General features: G+C 46.8%; 1 protein-coding gene across 3 annotated transcripts in view; it reads right to left on the bottom strand.

The window, feature by feature from the left end:
• Positions 1-19,041, bottom strand: part of C37H2orf88 (chromosome 37 C2orf88 homolog) — a 106,527-nt gene that overhangs the window by 6,842 nt on the left and 80,644 nt on the right. The window lies entirely within an intron of this gene.

Here is a 19,041-nt window from a genome sequence, read left to right as displayed (position 1 = left end):
GTGAGTAGATAAACAGTGGTATATTCAGATAATGAAATTTTATTAAGTGCTAAAAAGAAATGAGTTATCAAGTCATAGAAAGAAAAGGAGGAACCTTAAATAATGCTTATTACTAAGTTCAAGAAGCCAATCTTTCCAACTCTCTGATATTCTGAAAAGAGTAAAATCATGGAGATCGTAAAGTCCAGTGGTTGTTGCCAGGAGTTAGGAGGGAGGGTTGAACAGGTGGACCATAGAGCATTTGTAAGCCAGTGAACTGCTCCAGATGATACTACAGTAGTAGATACATACCATTATAGATTTGTCAAAATCCATAGAATGTACAGCAAAGAGTGAGCCCTAATGTAAACCATGGACTTTGAGTAACGATTGTATGTTAATGTAATAAATGTACCACTCTGGGACGTCGATAGAGGGTAAGGCTGTATGTTTGGGGGCTGGGGGACAGGAGCTATCTGTACTGCTTGCTCAAATTTGCTGTGACCCTAAAGCTTCTCTAAAAAAAGTCTCTTTAAAAAATCCAACTATATGCTAACTATAAGAGACCTGCTTTAAAGGTTGCAAGCAAGAGGTTAAAAAGGATACACTATGCAAATAGGAAGCATAAAAAAGTCGCTGTGATTATATGAATGTCAAAGTAGACTTCAAGACCAGGAGGATTACCAGATATAAAGAGGGATATTTTATGTGTTAATGAGAAAGATGTGCTAATCGTAAATGCATATGTAACTATTAGCAGTTTCAAAATACATGAAGGAAAAACTGACAGAGCTAAAGGGAGAAATTAACATTGCTCTCTCAGTAACTGAGAATATCCAAAGGAACAAAATGCGGAATTCAAGTTTTGAACAACACTAGGATTCAACTTGAGTTCACTGACATTTATAAAAGGCTATATATGCAACAACTGTGGGATACATATTCCCATCAAGTGCATATAGAACATTTACTAAGATGAACTACATGGTAGTCCCAAAAGATTTCAAAAGCTTGAAACCTTAGAGTATATTTTCCAAACACCACAGAGTTAAATTAGAAATAATTGGTAATAAAATACCCAAAAAAGCTCCAAACACTTAGAAACTATAACATTTCTGAATAACCCACAGGGCAAAGAAGAAATCAAAAGGAAAGATTTATTTATTTTTAGAGAAGGAGAGAGAGAATGCTGGGGGGGCGGGCGGCAGAGGGAGAGAAGAAAGTCTCAAGCAGACCCCACGGTGAGCGTAAAGCCCAGCGTAGGGCTTGATCTCGTGACACTGAGATCATGACCTGAGCTAACACCGACAGTCAGATGCTTTACTGACTGCACCACCCAGGCTCCCTGCCAGTGATCTCTTTGATATCAGCTGCAGAAACATATTTTTGTTGGTATGTCTCCTAAGGCAAGGGAAACAAAAGCAAAGCCAAAATACTGTGACTACATCAAAATAAAAAGCTTTTACACAGCAAAGGAAATCATCAACAAAATGAAAAGGCAACCTCCTCAATAGGAGAAGATATTTGCAAATGATATATCTGGAAAGGGGTTAACACCCAAAAAATATAAAGAACTTCTACAACCCAACACAAAAGAAACAATGTGATTAAAAAGGGAGCAGAGGACCTGAATAGATATTTTTCCAAAGAGGACACACACACAAGGCCAAGGGACACAGGGAAAGGTGCTCAACATCACTAATCATCAGGGAATTCAAATCACAACTACAAGGAGTATTGCCATGTATGACTAGAGAATGACTAGAATCCAGAAAGAAAGAAGAGCTGGTGAGGATGTGAAGAAAAAGGAACCCTGTGCACTGCCGGTGGGAATGTAAACTGGTGCAGCCACTGCAGAAAACAGCATGGCTGTTCTTAAAAAAAAATTAGAAATGCCACATGATCCAGTAATTCCACTGCTGGATATTTACCCAGAGAATACAAAAACACTAATTTGAAAAGCTCCCTGCACCCCTATGTTATTGTAGCATTGTTTGCAATAGCCAAATATGGAAGAGAGCCAAGTCCGTCAGCAGGTAAATGGATAAAGAAGCTGTGACTTACATGTATATGTGCATACGTGCATATGCAACGGAATATTATTCAGCCATAAAGAGAAACGAGACCTCGGCATCTGCAATGATGTGCATGGACATAGGGGGAATTATAATGTTAAGTCAGAGAACAAGTACCATATGAGGTCACTTATATGTGGGACCTAGGAACAAATTAAGAAACAAAAAACAGATTCTCAAATATGGAGAACAAGTTGGTGGTTGCCAGAGGAGAGATGAGGGGGAGGATGGGTGAAATGATAAAGGCCATTAGGAGGTACAAGCCTAAAAAAAAAATAAATAAAATAAAAAATAAAAATAAATAAATAAATAATAAATAAATAAATAAATAGAAGGTACAAACCTCCAGTGAGAGATGTCATGGAGATGAAAAGCACAGCATAAGGAATACAGTCCCTAATGTATAACACTGTGTAGTGACTGTCACTACTCTTGCAATGGTGAGCACTGAGCAATGTGCAGCGTGGCGGCATGCGTGTGTTGTACACCTGAAACTAATACAACATTGACCATACTTCAATAAAAATATTAAAAATCCCTCCTTTCATATTTCTGAATCTTCAGATGCATCAAGAGCTGTCAGCGAGGGTTGCCTGGGGTGGCGCATCCGACTTGGTGTTTGGCTCAGGCAACGCTCTCAGGGCCGTGAGACTGAGCCCCGTGTTCCCCTCAGTGTGGGGCCTGCTTGAGACTCCCCCCCTGCTCCTCCTCCAACTCAGGGCTCTGAAGGAATGAGTGCATGGACAAAGTCTTTAAAAGAAAGAGCTGTGAGAATATTCTTTAACCATCCAGCCAGTTTGTAGAGCCTCTACGATGTGTTCAGGGCCAGCGTCTGTAGGTGCTCTCAAGCTTATTGAACAAAACAGAGAGAATCAGAACAAGATGACAATTTATCCCAGGCTGTCACTAGTGGAGATTTCCAGAGAAGGCCCCTATGTATCTTTGCCTTCATAGGTGGTGTGGCCGTTTTTTGTTCATGCCTGAGGCAGCTGAATAAGACATAAGGGGCCTCTCCTCCTGCCACACCCTCTCCTTCACTCCCCAGACCCCAACGCACACAGGCCCACGTAGACAAAGGAGAGTTCCTTGTACTTGCTTCCCTGTCAGCCATGCCCCGGCCAGGTGGGCAACTGCACTCGTGACGCATGAGTCAGGCGCAGTAAGTCCTGAAGCTCGTTGCTCAAGCAGCTGTCCTTGAATGGAGGCGGGTGGGCCTGAAGAGCAAGGCAACAAGGTCAGACTATTGTCCTTGTTTTGTCACAGCTGGACTATCCTGCAGACCCTGTAGCTGAAACTAGGAATCTGAGCTTGAATTAGAACATGAAACCAAAACGAATGAAAAATGACTGTTCACCCTAAACCTAGTGCAGTCTGCACATCACGATGCTCTATGAAGTGCAGTAAAGCACAGCACAGTGGACCCCTACAGACAGCGACGGAGTAGACTGTAGGTTACAAATCATAACCAAGTATCTGGAACTTTTCACAGTGAATTGTCCATCTAGCTCTCTCTCTCTTTTTTTTAAAGATTTTATTTATTCATGAGAGACACACAGAGAGAGGCAGAGACACAGGCAGAGAAGCAGGCTCCCTGCAGGGGGCCCGATGCGGGACTTGATCCTGGGACCTGGGATCACACCCTGGGCCAAAGGCAGGCGCTCAACCGCTGAGCCACCCAGGCGCCTATCTCTCTCTCTCTTTTTTTAAAGATTTATTTTAGAGCATGGAGGAGGGGCAAAAGAGAGGGAGAGAGGCAGGGAGAGAAGCAAGCTCCCTGCTGAGCAGGGCCCCGATTCAGGGCCTAATCCCATGACGGTGAGATCACCACCTGGGCCAGAAATCAAGATCTGGACCCTCAAGTGACTGAGCCCCCCAGGCACCTCCATCTATCTGTTTCCATTGAGCATTTCTCATTTCCACTTTCCCCTTTACTCTTTCCCCAGTGTCTTATGGTTATTTTATGCAACAGAAAGGAATTACTTTTCTACCTTTTATAAAGTACATCGATGTAGAGCTGTATGTAAGCAGGTTAAACATGCTGCCTGGGGACACATGTGTCCTTAATAGCGATGAGGAGAGTCCAACTGCACTCCGGTTCTAGAACTCAAACCTTTTGAATCTGGCCTCAGGGATCTCACGGCTCTATCACACTGCCTCCCTTTCAGATTTCACGATCTGTGCCAAATCAGATAAACTGTATTTATGGAATAATTTATTTTACAAGCCCATTCTTCAAAAGAATTGTCTTAAAGGGGATAGGGTACAATGAACACTCAAACACAGCAGTGTAAACCGGTTGAACAGTTGCATGACAATTCTAGCCCAGACATCCCACTTTCAGAAATCTAAAGTGATCAGAGTTGACAACCACAATTTATACATAAAATTTTTCATGGTAGTCTTTTTATAATTAGAACAATTGAAAATAACTTACATATTCAATGATATGAGATTTATTATCACAGGCCTACGTCCTGGAATATTAGGTAACTATTAAATAACTATGGTAGATAGCCTCTAAAATGGTCCCCAGTAATCTCCACCTCTTAGAATTCCCATCCCTTGTTTAATTCCCTATCTTTGTAGGACTGATGATTTGCTTCTAACAACAGAGTATAGCAAAAGTGATGGGATGTCATTTCCCAGATTAAATTTCAAGGAGACCATGGCTCCTATCTTATACTTCTCTTCCTCTGATGGAAGCCAGCTTCTGTGTTGTGAGAAGCCCTGTGGAGAGGTCCATGAGGCAAGGAGTTGAGGGAAATCTGTGAACAGCAGTGGGTATAGAACCCAATTAAGCCTTCAAGTGAGATCATAGCTCCAGCTGACAACTGTGTGAGGCTCTGATGGAGGGGCACTCAGCTAAGTTGCACCCAAATTCATGATCCACAGAGACTGTGTATGTTTGTTATTTTAAGCCACTTAGTTTTAGGGTATTTCATAATATATTGATGGTAGCTTCTGGGGTGCCCAGGTGGCTCAGTCATCTAAGCATCTGACTCTTGATTTTGGCTCAGGTCATGATCTCAGGGTTTTGAGATTAAGTCCCACATCAGGCTCTACACCCAGTGTGGAACCTGCTTAAGAGTCTCTCTCTCTCTCTCTCTCTCTTGCTCGCCCTTTCCTCTGCCCCACCTGCCTCAAATAAATAGATAACTAACTAATTAACTAACTAACTAAATAAATACTTTTAAAGAGAATACTTAGTAACATGAGGAAATATATTTCCATATTTCATGTTAAGTTTTTAAATTACTAGTAAAGTGGTTTATTTATCCGTGGCAAAACAAAAAATTTAGGCTCCTAATAACAAAAACACTGTTTAAAAACATGTACTGTGGACTCACATATTTGTTATTTGAAGCAGTAATTTCCTACATTTCCATTCCCTGAAAATATTTTCAAGACTGTTATAAAACCTATCTTGTAATATCATATGATTTTTAAGTATAATTATTAGCTTAAAAAAAGACACCAAACATGGAAAATATTACAACCTGCCTCATAAAATGTGGTAGAAAAGTTTACAAAGATCAGAAGATTATCCAAGTCTTCAGAATTGATCATTTTTAAAAGCAGGAAAATACACATGTACGATTCTAATTTTTAAGATTTATAGGCTTTAAAAAGCATATCATTAAATACAAGAAAACAGAGTTGCTCTTTGGATGGTGGGATTACAGGTAATTTAAGTGTTCTTCTTCCCAAATGCTTTCAAATACACATACTATTCTTATCAGAAATATGTCTTTTTTAAAAAGTCAAACTTAATATAATACTTTTTAGCTGCTCCAAACCCAGATTTAACACTAACTTGAGATTCACCACTTTGTGAATAGAGCAGCACTGGACCCACCAATCCAAGTACTTAATTAGCAGAAGAAATAGGGCTGTACTACATCTAAGTTTGTTGGTTTGTCTTTAAGAAGCCGTCAGGCTAAGTCAAGTGAGAGAGTTAAACTAATGCCAACTTGGTCAGAACCAGGCACACGTTTGTGAGGAGAAATGACAGATGCCTTCCATGGCACGGGCTCCTAAAGATCAAGGTTGATAAATCACAATATTAAACAGCTGAGCAACTCCTGTATGTCCCATAAATTCAGTGTCGATCATCTGTGATTTAGCTAAGTATTCCCGAGGCTTCCATCCTACACTACCACCATGAGCTTCGGGGCGGGCCTGTCCATGTGCAGTGTGAAGTGGGCTTCTTAATCCTGACACTATATGTACAGGAGGACGGGATAAGTTGTTTGATATTTTAGGGTTTGATAAAATTATTTTTTTTGTGAAGCCATTTCTCATTTCTTTGAGTGTAGACTGGTAGGTCATCCAAGATCCTGGTCCAGGTTCTTAAAAAAAAAAAAAAAAAGGCACCTTGAGGCTTTCAGGGAAGATGACAGGATAGGAGGATCCTAAGCTCACCTCATCCCATGGATACATTTAAATAGCACCCACATCAATAAAAGTAACCCCCAAAATGACCCAAAAAGTAGCAGAACAGACTCTTCACAGCCACACATAGAGAAGAGGCCACATCAAAAATGGTTGAAAGCTAACAAAAATGGTCAGGAACCAAGCTGACCCACAAGATTGTCCACAGGAGGGAGAGATGCTATGGTGTTCAGGCACCCGAAGCAGGGGATCCATACTGGGAAGATGAATCCCCACAACATCGGGTTTTGAAAGCCAGAGGGGTTTAACTTTGCAAGTTCTTACAATCAGTGGGGCTTAACACCTAGAACTTTAAAAATCAGCTGGTCTGGCTCTGGGAAACCCAGGAGGAAGGAGGACACTGAGTCTTCATCCCCAAAGAGACAGTACAATAGACAGTCTGGACATACAGCACAGAAGCAGCAGCTTGCCAAGTGCCTCAGGTACGTAGGAAGGTTTATTTACACTGATCTCAGAACATGTGCTGGAAGGACAGGGATGTGCAGGAGGCTCCTCTAGGAACAAAAGGGCTGGCAGGCACCATTTTCCTCCCACCCCCCCCCGCCCCAGACATACAGACACCTGCAGGGACCTATATGAACATTCTCTAACCTAGCTTGCTAATAGCATGTCCCAATCCTGCGTTCTTCTGCAGTCCCACCCTCTTCAGCCCATCCTCCACAGGAGTTCTGAAAAGGGTCTCTGATCTCCTCCCACAGCAGGCCAGTGCAAACCTTGCTAACACCACCCATCAGATTCCCACATACTTCTTTTTTTTTTTTAATTTTTATTTATTTATGATAGTCACAGAGAGAGAAAGAGAGAGAGGCAGAGACATAGGCAGAGGGAGAAGCAGGCTCCATGCACCGGAGGCCTGATGTGGGATTCGATCCCAGGTCTCCAGGATCGCGCCCTGGGCCAAAGGCAGGCGCCAAACCGCTGCGCCACCCAGGGATCCCATTCCCACATACTTCTATGGACCTGCCCCACCCGACCTGCCCTGGGCAGGAGTCCGTCTAAAGCAGAGCCCCAAGCATTGTGCAAGCATCCCCAACAGGGGCCAGCTCCACTCCAAAGTGACTTCTGCCCTGGGAAGAAAAGAAGTTATCACACACATCAGTCTAACTGGGACACCAGCGGTGGGCTAGGGGCAGATGGCTGGTCTGACTGCAGGCCCCACCTCCCAACAAAAGCCCTGCAGTTTGGTGCTACTGCAGTCCTGGTAAATGCCTGATCTGACCCAATTCAAGCTCAAGGTGGCCCCAGACTGGTGCACTAATAACAGAGGGAGCAAGCCCTGCCCACAACAGGGAAAGAGACCCATTGCAGATTACTGCACTGAAGGCAAATGTGGTTCAGCCGCAATAGCAGGGTGCATGCAACACACATAGGAGGCATCCCAGGAGTGCCAGGTTGTGGTGAACAGGGGACACTGCACTGCAGGGCACTCCAGGACCTCTTCTTCATAAGGCCACTACTTTCAAGACCAGGAGACATAGCTGACTTTCCTAACACAAAGAAATAGACACAGAGATTTAGAAAAAAAAAATGAGAAGACAGAGGAATATATCAAATGAAAGAACAAGATAAAATCACACCAAGATAACTAAATGAAATGGAAATAAGTAATATGTGTGATAGAAAATTTAAAGTAATGGTCATAAAGATACCCATTGGAGTTGAGAAAAGAGAAGATTTCAGTGAGATCTACAACAGAGATAGAAAACATAAAAAAGAATGAATCAGAGTGAAGAACTCATCAACTTAAGTTAAAAATACACTAGTAGGAATAAATAGTAGACTGCAGGAAGTGGAAGAATGGATTAGTGACCCGGAGGACAGAGTAATGGAAAGCAATCAGGCTGAACAGGACAGAGAAAGAAGAAAAGCAAGGATAGATGAAAGGAATTTAGCAACACCATCAAGTGTAACATTGGCATTATAGGAATTCCAGGAGAGTGAAGGGGACAGAAAATTTATTTGAAGAAATAATAGCTGGAAACTTCCTGAATCTGGGGAAGGAGACAGAAATCCAGATCCAAGAGGCACAGAGAGCCTTCAACAAAATCAACCCAAGGGGGTCCACATCAAGACATGTGGTAATTTAAATGGCAAAAAGTAGTGACAGAGAATTTTAAAAGCAACAAGAGGAAAGAAAACAGTTACATGTAAGGGAAACCCCATAAAGCTATCAGTTGATTTTTCAGCAAAAACTTAGCAGGTCAGAAGAGAATGGATGATATATTCAAAGTGCTGAAAGGAAAAAGTCCTGCAGCCAAGAATATTCAGCAAGGCCATCATTCAGAATAAGAGAATAAGAGAAATAAAGAGTTTCCCAGAGAAACAAAAGTTAAAGGAATTCATGACCACTAAGCCAGCCCTACAAGAACTGTTAAAAGAGACTGAGTAGAAAGAAAAAAACCATAAGTAGGAATAGGAAAAGTAGGAAGCACAAAAGCAACAAAATTAGGGATATCTATAAATATCAGCCAAGGGAATCACAAAATAAAAAGTTGTAAAGGATGTTACCATATACCCAAAATGTGGTGGGTAGGGGAAAGATTAATGAATAGCTTCAAACTTCTTAAGAAACCATCAACAAATGAGAATGAAAATACAACAGTTCAAAATCTTTGAGACACAGCAAAAGCTGTTCTAAGAGGTAAGTTTATAGCAATACAGGCCTACCTCATGAAGCAAGAAAAACCTCAAATGAACTAACTTTGCACCTAAAGGAGCTAGGAAAAGGAGAACAAACAAAGCCAGTTGAAAGAAGGAAATCTTAAAGATTAGAGCAGAAATAAGTGAAATAGAAACTAAAAACAAACAATAAAACAAAACAAACAAACAAACAAAAAAACCCCACAGCCAATAGAACAAATCAATGAAACCAGAAGCTGTTTCTTTGAAAAGAATCCACAGCTAACAATTCAATGGTGAAAAATGGAGAACTTTTCCCCTAAGGTCAGGAACAGGACAAAGGACGTCCACTCTCACCACTTTTATTCAAATATTACTGGAATCCTAGCCACAGCAATTAGACAAGAGAAAGGGATAAAAAGCATCCAGATTGGTAAGGAAGAAATAAAACTTTTGCTATTTGCAAATGACATGATAGTATAGATAGAAACCCTAAGGACTCCACCAAAAAACTATCAGAACTGATAAATGAATTCAGTGGGGTTGCAGGATACAAAATCAACATACAGAAATCTGGGGCATTTCCATACGCTAATAATGAAGCAGCAGCAAGAGAAATTAAGAAAACAATCACATTTACAATTCCATCAAAAATAATAAAATACCTATGAATAAATTGAACAGGTTTGGAAGACCTGTACTCTTAAAACTATAAAACACTGATGAAAGAAATTGAAGATGATACAAATAGACATTCCAGGCTCATGGATTGGAAGAACATATATCGTTAAAACATCTACACTACCCAAAGCGATCTGTAGATTTAATCCCCATCAAAATACCAACAGCATTTTTCACAGAACTAGAACAATCCTAAAATTTGTATGGAATCACAAAAGGTTCCAAAAAGCCACAGCAGTCTTGAAAATGGAAAACAAAACTAGAGGTATCACAATCCCAGTTTTCAAGTTATATTACAAAGCTGTAGTATAACTTGTATAACAGTATAACAGCTGTGATATTTTGACACAAAAACAGATACATAGATCAATACAACAGGATAGAAAACCCAGAAATAAATCCATATATATGGTCAATTAATCTTTGACAAAGAAGGCAAGAATATCCAAAGAGAAAAGGACAGTCTCTTCAACAAAGGATGCTGGGAGAACTGGACAGGTACATACAAAAGAATGAAACTGGAGCACTTTCCTACCCCCCACACAAAAAATAAACTCAAAATGGATTAAGGACCTGAATGTGAGACCTGAAACTGTAAAATCCTAGGAAAGAGCACAGGAGGTAATTTGTCTGACATTGGCCATAACAACAAACATCTTTCTAGATGATAGGTCTCTTGAGCCAAGGGAAACAAAAGCAAAAATAAACTACTGAGACTACGTCAAAAGAAAAAGCTTCTATTTAGCAAAGGAAAAAAAAATCAACAAAACTAAAAAAGAACCTACTGAATGGGAGTAGATATTTACAAATGACGTACTTGATAAGGGGTTATATCAAAAATACATAAAGAACTTACACAATTCAACACCAAAAAATAAAAATCCCTTTTAAAAATCAGGGAGACATAAAGAGACATTTCTCCAAAGACATACAGATGGCGAACAGACATATGAAAAGATGTTCAATATCAGTCATCATCAGAGAAATGCAAATCAAAACTACCTCACCCCTGTCAGAATGACTAAAATAAGAAACACAAGAAACAAGTGTTAGTGAGGATGTGGAGTAAAAGGAACCCTCGTGCACTGTTGGTAGGAGTGCAAACTGGTACAGCCACTCTGGGAAACAGTATGGAAGTTCCTCAGGAATTTAAATAAAACCAAAAATAAATTAAAATGAAAATTACCGTATGATTCAGTAATACCATTACTGGGTATTTACCCACATAATACAAAAACACTAATTTGTAAAGATACATGCATTCGTATGTTTATTGCTATTTTATAGCTACTTATAATAGCCAAGATATGGAAACAACCTCAGCGTCCACCAATAGATGAGTGGATGAAGCAGATGTGGTGTATGTACGTACAATGGAGTGTTACCTCCCTACAAAAAGGAGTGAAATCTTGCCGTTTGCAACAACATCAATGGATGTACAGAGTATAAAGCTAAGTGAGATGAAGCATTTAGAGAAAGACAACACGTGATTTCACACATATGTGCTATTCAAAAAACAAAACAAACATATACAGAAAACCAGACTCTTAACTATAGAGAATGAATGCTTATCAGAGGTGAGGTAGGGGGTGAGTGAAATAGGTAAGGGTATCACAATGAGCACTGATTAATGTATCAGTATCAAGTACCACAATGAGCACTGATTAATGTATAAAATTGTTGGATCACTATACTGTACCCCTGAAACTAATAAAACGCTCTTCTCTGTGTGTGTGTCTCTCTCTCTGTGTCTCTCATGAATAAATAAATAAAATCTTTAAAAAACACTAAACATTAATTATACTAGAATTTAAAAACTAATTTTGAAGAAAATGACTCCCTGATATCATAAAATACCAAACTCAAAAGAAAGGCTCCACTAGATAAAATGAGTTTATCCTCAAAATCAGTGGGTTGAGTCTGTTTTTCACAGTTTTCTTTAAACTTCACTGGGCCGGTGAAGAGAAATATGTAGACGCTATACATTAGCTATGTTTAGCAAATCTGTATTTAAAGCTCAGAAAAGTCAGGGGAAAAAAAAAGAACAATGATTTTTTTTCATAAAATTTCTTCAAATGGCTTTTAACTGGACAAGAGTAGAGGAATTTAATTAGCAATGTGACCACAGGCATTTTTCTTTGCTTCTCTGTTTTCTAGTCTCTAAACTAGGGTAGTAATTCCTGCCCCAAATTCCTCCTTCGATTGTGGTCAGGAAAAACAGAAAGCATTAGAGAAATGCAGTAGCTATTCTGCTACTATATTAATATAAGATCATTACCGAATTGATCATAAGGTAGGAGGAAGTAAGAAAAATTGAAAAGGAAGGAGAAACTGGCATTTGAGCTGATTGTTTTGGAAAACTCATACTTCCAGGTTCTGAACAGTTCTCCTAATCCCATTCACAAAAGTCCAACCCACAAGAAACATATGAGATTCCCCAATCTCAAAAGTAGAAGCCATATACTCCAAAATAATCCTAAAAATGTCAATCCTTGTAATTCTATTACAATGTGAATGCACTGCTTCCACTGGGATGGATGGTATATTTGTCTGTCCCTCACATGCCTATGAATTCACGGAGGGCGCAGACTTTGCCTTTCTCAAGCCTGAACTTTAATAAGTAGTTTCTAGTCAAGGTTGGCCCAAAAAACCTAAATCTTAGTCACCTTAATGGATCAAATTATCTTAAGTGACATTTTTTCTGAGTCATTAAATTTTATTTACCTCAAATGCCATTGAGGAATTTGAAGGAGATCAGAGTTTGCCATCCCAAAATGCGGCATAAGGATTGTTTTGAGCCAACAGCAATTAGTTTTTGCACCCCCTTTTTGTAAAAAAGCGGGGCATAAATTTCCCTTTGTAAAGGTGTCTCCATCTCCTATACAAAGAGGAGAGCTACTCCAGAGATAATTAGACAATGTCTATCTGCTTAACAATCCTTATTTATCATACATTTCCTAGTCACTTTCCCATTACTTACGTCTATCCCCAGGAGCCCCAAGCCCCAAGGTCTAGCCTCTTTCCCACAACTTATCACCCTTTCTTAAGATGATACATAAGTCTCCAACTCTGTTTCCCTGAAGCACATTTCTTTGCGACTCCCTTGGGCACATGGGTAATTAAATGTTTTTGTTCTCTCCTGTGAATCTATTAACCGTTTGATTTGCAGACCCAGCGAATGAACCTAAAAGGGTAGAGGAAGAGTTTTTCTCCTTCCCTTCAAATTCAAGATCAGTCTATGTTGCATAGTGAAACCAAGTATTTTAGACCAAGTAGGAGGCATAAATAATAAATTGTGTTAAGTGCTATGCACTGAATTAAATTCCAGATAGCAGTATGCATACTTCTGAATACTTACAAGAACTATTATTCTTATGTGGAGACATGGGAAAACACAAATCCACTTGGACTCGAGGTCAAAAGATCATGAATTCAGAAGGTTTTGCTATTTAAAGTCCGATCATTCTTTCATGATATATATACCACAGTCCTGAGGAGTCATTGTAGAGTTCCTATCAGGGTGGGGGCTGGGGGGTGAGGCAGGGGCAGAGGGACATCTAATTCGTACATTTTTAAAGCCCTCTTTTTACCTACTGGATTCAATTTCTCACTAATCCAAGGATATTTCCTCTCCCATCAAGTTGCTCTCCTTACTGCACACGGCCACGCTCATTCTCCTCTTTCCAGCTTTCCTTTTGTGAAAACGCACCGCCTCTCCCTCATCTTCCCGCAGCACTCCCTCCCTCCTCCCTGTTGAACCAAATCCATACTATCTTCATGGCTCGGGAAGCCCCATCTCCTGTACGCAGACTCCTGGAATTCCTCCAAGCCTTAGAATTCTCTTCTTGAGGTGATGTCCACTTGGTCTAATTTCTAAGTGCTGTCTCCCCAAGTGAGATTAATTAAATATTCCTCAAGAGCAGCAGCCATTTCTCCTTTTGTTATTTTGCGCAGAACAGTTCTTACATCAAGGTGCTTAATAAATGCTAAATAAATTGTAGCTATTTATTAAATATCCATGTGCTTCAAAGCGTGTTAGATGTTGGTAACTACACAGAGCTCTATTTCTTTCGGGGCACGTGAAAGCAAAGGCCACTCATGGTAGTGCTGGGTTGGAGTCCTGTTTGGCCAGTGCAGTGCTTAAGCTGTCGTGAATTAGAAGCTGTCTAGGCCGGGCCTTCATTCCCCAGGTCACAGGGCTCTATCACTCCCCGGAGCCAGCGCCTCCCCAGCTTCCTTAGTTTTTGTTACTATAAGTCCCTCGTGAAACACCTGAAGGGGAGCAGAACACACGACACCGAGTTAGGCCACTGTGGCTTGTAGATAATTGTGAGCTGAGGGCAATCAAGACGCATCGGATTCAAGGAAAACTTTGATCTCCCCTTTAACTACTTAAAAGAATTGAGATAGGGGCCTGGTTTAGAAAAGGGTAATTCAGATAAAAGTTCCCTTCCATATATCTACAACTCTATCTATAGGACAGATCAAACATCTGATTGCCAAATACCTGCTCGTGTATCATCCTGGCAATTACCCACCTCTCCTTTAACCTCGGACCCCATACTATCCCTTAGCTCAGGATGGCACATAGCCTCACCTGCCCCACTTATTACTGGGTGTCGTACTCTTATGGGGCTCCTGTACAGATATTTTTTTAACTTTTTTTAATTTAAATTTAATTTGCTGGGCAGCCCCGGTGGCGGTGGCGCAGTGGTTTAGTGCCGCCTACAGCCCGGGGCGTGATCCTGGAGACCTGGGATGGAGTCCCACGTCAGGCTCTCTGCATGGAGCATGCTTCTCCCTCTGCCTGTGTCTCTGTCTCTGTCTTTCTCTCTCTGAATGAATGAAAAAATAAATAAAATAAATAAAAATAAATAAATTCAATTTGCCAACATACAGTATAACACCCAGTGCTCATCCTCTTGTACAGATATAACTAAATTTGTTTTTCTCCTGTCAATCTGTTTATTTTTATTTTTATTTTTTATTTGTCAATCTGTCTTATATCAATTTATCAGCCAAAAACCTAGAAGATTAGGGGGAAAAATCACCTCCCTAACACATCCTTCATTTCACTTTTAATTTATAAGCAATAAATTAAGTCTATAAGTAAAGGCTCTTCCTATTTCAGATACTTACAAATTCACTAAGAATTAGTCATTTTTAAACTAACATCATTTACTTTTGTGATAGGTTAGGGATACTCAAGATGTTTATTTTTAGTAAAACATTTGATTAACATTTTTCTCATGATGTCTTACGAAGAAGACTGACCTATAGGCAGGAATAGTTTGATAAACACAGAGGCCAGCGCACTGGTTTGTCTCAGCAGCACATCCCAAAGGCCAGGTATGTCCCCAACCAGGGCTGCGCTGGGTTCCCTGGGTACATTACTTTGAATTTTAACAAGCACCCCGAAAGGGAGAAGTTCCTACCCTTATTTTATTAATCTGGGAAATAAGTTTCTCAAGCTCACAAAGCTCCTGAGCATCACCGCCAAGCTCCAAAACCAGTTTCCAACAGTTGAGGAGCACTTTCCACCGTGCCACTCGCCCAGAGAAGCTCCCATGGCAGAAGGACCCGTTTCTTAGGTCATCAATAACTTGAATGTCTGCTGAACAAACTCACCAAACGCGCAGGGGACATAAAAAGAGAAGGTACAGCTGGTACGATGGAGCCACAATTAAGACGCAACCCTACAGAGCAGCAAGGTGGAAACTGGAGGGGGGCGTAAAGTAACAGAAGAGGAAAACATGTTCACCTTCAAGAAATTTCTGACTGTATCATTAAAGGATGAGTAAAGCCCACCTTGGTAGCCATGTGGGGGTGCTGGGGGCGCTGAGGTTTGTAGCCACCCGGGGTGTATCTCCTTCCTAGAAGGCGGTTAGGCCTAGATGATCTAGTTAACCTAGATGCAGAACTGCCTGCACTGCCTGCTCAGATGGGACTGGATCACCGAGTTCCATCTGGGGCTGAGGACAGAAGCCCTAAGTCTCTACCACCTTAGACTCCTCATTTCTTAACTATTCTTGGGTCACTGTCTCTCGGACACGGAGCAAAGTTTCGGAGCCTCCTGCCGGACAACTCTGCGCGTCCTTTCACTAGTTGGAGGCCTCGGGAGGGGAGGGGGAGGGAGCCCGAGGAGGAGCGGGTCCGGGGGCGGCCTCGGCGCGGCAGGAGGGCGGGGCGCTCCAGGTGCTGAGCTCGGTCCCCGCAGGGCCGCGGGGGGGGGGGGGGGGGGATGCTCAGGCGACCGGAGGTCGGCGTGGGGTTGGGAAGCGGCCTCCCGGGCGGTCCTGGCCGTGATGTCTGGCGGCAGGAGGCGCCGAGAGGCCGGGATGCGCGTCTTCCAGGTCCCGGGGCTGCCCCAGGTCGTCCCCACCCGGCGCGGCGGCGGCCTCAGCTGCTGCCCGCGGGGTTGCGCCGGGTCCTCCCGCGCCGGCCCCTCCCCGAGGCCGTAGCCACCGCCTCGCCCGGGGACCCCGCGGGGACCGCCCCGGGTTCAGTCCTGCGGTCCTGCTGCGCTCCTCGGGTCCCTGGGTGCCCCCGCCCGCGGGCCTCGCGGAGCTCTCCGACCCCGGGGCCCAGCTCCGGGGGCGCAGCCGCACCTGTTACCCGAGTCCGCGGGCTCCGGGGGCGCAGAGCCGGTGCTTCCCTGGGGCTCCGGCGGCGGGCGCGGGGGCCTGGCGGGGCGGCTGGGCTCCGGGCTCCGGGCTCCGGGGTCTGCCGCCAGGGGGGACGGGGGGCCACGGACACGCGCGGCCGCCCACCTGCGGGCGGCGCCTCCAGCAGCCACGGCCCGGCGGCTGCGCGGCCCGGTCGGGGGGGAGGAGGGGGGCGGGGGGACGGAGGGAGCGGAGCAGGGGTGAGGGGGTGAGGGAGCGGGGCGGGTGTGGGGGGGGCGGGGATGAGGGAGCGGGGCGGGGCAGCCGGTGCACCAGACAGGGGGAGCCGAGCGGGAGGGGGGTGAGGGAGCGGAGCAGGGGTGAGGGGGTGAGGGGGGGCGGTGTGCGGAGCCGGGCCGTGGCGGGCACCGGAGCCGGGGTAGGGGGGTGCGGAGCTGCGGCGGGCGGGGGTGCAGAGCCGGGCGGGGGGGCGATGCGGAGCCGTGCGGGGGTGCGGAGCTGCGGGGCGGCCCCTGGGGCGGCGGCACTTGGAGGTCGGGGTGTCGGCGGGCCCCGCCCCCGCCCCCGCCCCCGCCCCCGCCGCGCTCCCCGCCCCGCCCCAGGCCCGCCGCCCAGCGCGCTCCGCGCCCCCCCGCCCCCGCCCGTCGCCCCACTGTCCCGGGTGCTGCTGCCTCACGGCAGGAAACACAACCCAGGAGTTCGGGACGGGAGCCCCCGCGGCCCCCCCATGCCCTCCTCCCCCCGCCCTCCTCCCCCCCCCGCCCCGACCCCAGGGGCCCTGCCCTCCCCTCCAGCCTGCCCTGAGCGCACGTCTGTTTCATGCTTCTCTATCCACAAACACTCAAGGACGTTTTTCAAGTTTGCTCCTGCAGACACAAGGCCCCTAAGCGAACTGTCTCCCCCCGCGGCCGCCCGCCCGGCTCAGGCTCCCGCGGCGGGAAAAGCCTCCCGACGCCCGCGAGGCGCCCTGGGTGGGCTGCGGCTGCGACGCCCCGCGAGGCTCCCGCCCCGGGGACCTTAGGGACGCCTCCCCGCCTCGCGCGGAGACACGGACGCCCAGACGGGACACACCAGCGGAGGTGAGCGCGGGGAGGAGCCCGGGGGAGCACGGGGAGGGGCACGGGGAGGGGCACGGGGAGGAGTACGGGGAGGGGCACGGGGAGGGGCACGGGGAGGAGTACGGGGAGGGGCACGGGGGGGGGTACGGGGAGGGGCACGGGGGGGGGCACGGGGAGGAGTACGAGGAGGGGCACGGGGAGGGGCACGGGGGGGCACGGGGAGGGGCACGGAGAGGGGCACGGGGGGGGCACGGGGAGGAGTACGAGGAGGGGCACGGGGAGGAGTACGAGGAGGGGCACGGGGAGGGGCACGGGGGGGCGCACGGGGAGGGGCACGGGGAGGGGCACGAGGGGCACGGGGAGGGGCACGGGGAGGAGCACGGGGAGGGGCACGGGGAGGAGCACGGGGAGGGGCACGGGGAGGGGCACGGGGGGGGTGCGCGGGGGGGGTGCGCGGGGAGGAGCACGGGGAGGAGCCCCGGGGAGGAGCACGGAGAAGGCGCACCAGGGAGGAGCACCGGGGAGGAGCATGGGGGAAGAGCACAGGGAGGAGCCCCGGGGAGGAGCAGCGGGGAAGAGCATGGGGGAGGAGCACAGGGAGGGGCACGGGGGAGGTGCACTAAGGAGGCCCCCGGGGAGGAGCACTCGGGAGGAGCACCCAGGAGGCGCCCCGGGGAGGAGCACAGGGAGGAGCACCGCGGGTGCCGGACATGCGGGCGGCGGAGCCTCAGGCCGCAGGTCCGCCCGGGCTCCCGAGCTGGGAGGCAGGGAGCGTGCACCGGGAGGACCGTGCTGGGGGAGGCGACGTGGTTGGGGGCGCACCCCGGGTGCAGCCCTTGGTCCTAGGGGAACTCCCAGGCGGCGCGGTCTGACCCAGGACGTGAGGCAGCGGAGCCTCCTGGCGGCCGAGCTCGGGTTTTCCGTGTCCGCCCCTGGATTGGGCCAACAGAAGCAAGGCTCAGGCCCGCGTGTTGCGGGCGTCGTGCAAACGACCGTGGGGGACGCTGAGGAGCAAGGGGCGGCGGGGAGCACGGCACCCCTTCACTCCCTTCAGCGACACTCGGCTCCTCTGGGACGAGGGCAGGGGTCCCCGCCCCCGGGGCTCAGCGGCCAATGCGTGGAGGAGGAAGCGATGGCGCCAGGCCCCGGGCTCCGGGGGGCTGTCCACCCTCAGGCCAGGCTGCCCCCCCATCCTGGGGCTCCCGGACGGTTCCACCTGCAGGCCAGGCTGTCCCCTCCATCCTGGTGGAGCCGGGAGGGTGTCCACCCCCAGGCCAGGCTGCCCCCCCCCGATCCTGGGGCTCCGGGAGGGTGTCCACCCTCAGGCCAGAGTGCCCCCCCATCCTGGGGCTCCCGGACGGTTCCACCTGCAGGCCAGGCTGTCCCCTCCATCCTGGTGGAGCTGGGAGGGTGTCCACCCCCAGGCCAGGCTGCCCCCCCATCCTGGGGCTCCGGGAGGGTGTCCACCCCCAGGCCAGGCTGCCCCCCCATCCTGGGGCTCCGGGAGGGTTCCATCTGCAGGCCAGGCTGTCCCCCCCCATCCTGGTGGAG

This window comes from Canis lupus, chromosome 37, assembly GCF_003254725.2.
Source record: "Canis lupus dingo isolate Sandy chromosome 37, ASM325472v2, whole genome shotgun sequence".
NCBI lineage: Eukaryota > Metazoa > Chordata > Mammalia > Carnivora > Canidae > Canis > Canis lupus.
Note: the sequence above shows the minus strand (reverse complement) of the source record. Positions and strands in the feature narration are given on the sequence as shown.